This window comes from Rhynchophorus ferrugineus, unplaced genomic scaffold (assembly GCF_030347505.1).
Source record: "Rhynchophorus ferrugineus isolate W39M unplaced genomic scaffold, kcgeb_rfMv2 rfM6, whole genome shotgun sequence".
Classification (NCBI taxonomy): domain Eukaryota; kingdom Metazoa; phylum Arthropoda; class Insecta; order Coleoptera; family Curculionidae; genus Rhynchophorus; species Rhynchophorus ferrugineus.
In genome coordinates this window covers 25,807,602-25,811,128 of record NW_027472585.1, presented here as the reverse complement: position 1 = coordinate 25,811,128, position 3,527 = coordinate 25,807,602, and the positions used below count along the sequence as shown (strand labels likewise).

The following is a 3,527-nucleotide window of genomic DNA, read 5'->3' as shown; positions in this document are numbered from 1 at the left end:
TAAACCATTTCTAGGAAAATTAATCTAGTTTTTATGTTAGTAACTATTACAAATAATGAATTATTAAGTTTTATAATGCGTATATACTGTAAAATTAGTAATTTTCTTAAAATATTAAACACAAGTAATTATATTAGAAAATTATAAAGCTTTTCTCCCCGTTGATATATCAACATTTGTGATAATAAAGTATTAACAATACGCTTGTTATTTAAATTCGTTTAAAGAAACTAAGCTGCTGATAACATATGATGATAATATTGAATGACATATTTTATGAAAGTGTTTTAGATAAGAAATAATGTATGCTATTATTTCTAGTTTCTTCTTTAATAAATAATGTGTTGTATTTCTAGTAAGTGGTAGTAATCATATTATAATGTAATAATCCAATGAGGTAGTGACGAAGCAAGGTCAAGCCTTGTCGGTGCATTAAAATTTCCCAGTCAATAAAGCGTAGTTCAATAACACTTTCATAAAGTCCATTTTGGTCTGAAAATTTTGATTGTAAATGACTGGAATGACGCTACCATTACACCTAGAACGTCTCATGGGCTGTTACTAATCAATTAACACTAATACTAAACACTGGAATTATTTTTCTTATATATTGCGTCAAGAAGTGATTTACAAAAGCACATTTGATTAAATGAAATAAATAGGTAAACGCAATTTTTTTAAGATTAATTTCAAAAAAGATTTTGGTAAACTAATTTGTAAATTAATTTATTAATTATTTTATATCTAATGGGTGATATCATTTAAGAAAAATAAAGAAGAATTTACCCATTCTTGTTACTGGCTTGACTGGGAAGACTATAATATGATCATTAGAGTCGAATTCTTACAATTTTGACCGTAAACGTTTACAAACATCCAAGTCTAGAACGAGACTCTCATTTTGAGAGTAATCCGTGGAAATGTGAGCGGTTTTATTGCTCTAGCTACTACCATAAACCGCGACTTTTTGCAGTTTTATTTCATTTTTACAAACTATACGATGCATTGCAATTTCTTTTGCATTGCTAACGCTACCGTAAATTTTTGCATACCTTTTTACCATATTCTAATAAGAGAGTACTATATTTAAATTTGGTATTTATTTATATTTATTTAATATTTTGACTTCCGAAAAGAAAGCTTCTTTATTTTATTATAGCTTATTATATTTTATAAGGTCGGTATCAATCTCTACAAAAACGTAAAGTTTCTTTACCTGAATCTTGACAATTTTGTGAGAACTTAAATAATATATACACTACTAGATAATATTATGCGACTTCTTTACGTTCAAAATACTTACTTCCAGGAAAATGACAATGACTTATATTGACATATGAACAACCAATATACAATAATTTTAAATTATTATATCAAGTGTTCTATTATTGTATGTAATATTGCAAATATCTGTTCAGTTGGCTGGACCAGAGTAATAAATAAATTATTACTATGGGTTAGTATTTCCCATTAACCCATAAAATCTCTGAAGAAATAAATACTGTTAATATACTCTTGATTAACTTCTATGTATCAAATGATTTATTTTTCCCTAGATTTTAGACTTAAAGACCCTAGACCTTCCATTTTAAAGTCCGATAGCAATATCACCAAACAGGGCAACTGTGTTTCGATACTTACAATTTTATGGTTAAAATATCGTTGAAACCAATATTTGTATATATTCAAAACCAGACAGACTTAGAAATACAAAGCACTAAATTATCTTTATATATGATATTTAATTATAGTTTCCTCATTGACAAGTAGGTTATTGGAAACGTAATTCTTCTCAGCTTATTTATTTAGCTTCGAATTACTTTGGACATATAGTTAATCTAAGATTAATAATTTATCTTCTGCCAGCTGACTTTTAGTATATGTTCAAGCAATCAAACTGAACCTGAAAATACGTTCACTCTACTTTCAATAATACATTCAGTTAACTTTAACAAATCAACAAAATCAACATCAGCAAAACAACAAACAAAACCTATCATTCTATTAAACTAAGTATTTCTACTACTACTAAGTCTATAATTAAAAAGAGCCAAAGAAAAATATCACATGTATATCAAATTTTCAAGATATAATTTAATTCCTAATCCGAATGAATTACTATTAATCCTAAAAATTATTTTAAATACTTACTTTTCATGAGCGTAAGCAATTTTTAATCATTTTGCGTTTTCGATTTTTTTTTATTTAAACCTTGCAAAACGATTAAAATGTCATCGATATATATACAATGAAGATATATCGAATGATAACAATCACTGTGGTAATTCAATTATGACAAATTATAAGTCAATATATGTTCACAATCTTTTGTTTCTGTTCGAAATTCGAACTAAAAGCACATAAAGAGGAATAAAAACTTGCTGAAAATTTATTCAAAGTCAATCATTCGACAGTCAATCATACTCAGAAAAGGTTTTGGAATTCAGATATACCTAAAACTAGTTTTAAGATATTAATTAAATTTGGGTTGCTTTGCATTTGCTCAAAATTCATTCTTAGCGGGCACGTACGACCACACAGGATTAAGTGTACAAAATTTGAATGATTGAAAATGATTCAATGAGGTATATAGTCTTCGAGATCTGTTGCGAATCTTACGTTTACTAATTTATATAGATATTGGATAATCTCTAAAAGCTTATGAAATATTTTAGTTGCCTTTCAACAAACAAAACCGACAATAACCAAACTCGCTAAATAGCGCATTATTAAATATTTTGATACAAATGTCGTACGGCAATAAAATGCTAAAACTATCAAATATTGATATACAATATGAAGTATGTCAACAAAAAGAGTTATACCAATTACAATAAAAAATTTTTTTTTAAATTGGTTTTGTAAATCAAGATAACCATTTTCTACATTGTCGATTGCTTGTAATCAGATTTACTCCGATATTACGGACTTAGTTACTGTAACAACAATAATTTATTGCAGTTTTCAAGTAAATTTAGCCCGAATATTTAAAGCGAACTTTTTTTACTTTTCGGCAGAATTTTGTTTTTTTTTTAGCCACCAGATGTTTTGTCAGGTCTACTGATGATATTATAGCTGTCCGATGGTATCCAATTCAATAATATCTTGAAGATGTCTGCGAAATGGGGGAACTGGTAAAATATTTGTACTTATTGGGCAGTAGTTAGCTTGACTGTTGGATTGCCAGCATAAGGCAAATTCCGCATACGGATTGCCCATAAGATAAATAATAACAAATGTGAAATAAATTTACAAAGTATCCTGTACCATTTCGATCCATTGTGACAGTGAAACTACTGATGAGAGTTACAGAGACTTTATATGGGAACACTAAATTTTTGATTGTAGTATTTTTCTCGAAATTCATCATATAGCCTTCTCCGGACATCCACAAACATTTTAAAATTAAAATTATCCAAATGGGTTCTACCATTCTCAAGTTTTAACGAAACTAATGAACAGCAATTATTTTTATATATGTGATAGTGTTTTTATGGAGAACAACGAGCGTAAAAATTAAAAACGAT

At 27.8% G+C, this 3,527-nt stretch overlaps 1 protein-coding gene across 2 annotated transcripts in view; it reads left to right on the top strand.

Moving 5' to 3' along the window:
• Positions 1-3,527, top strand: part of LOC143198219 (uncharacterized) — a 376,811-nt gene that overhangs the window by 166,830 nt on the left and 206,454 nt on the right. The gene's annotated exons all lie outside the window — the stretch shown is intronic.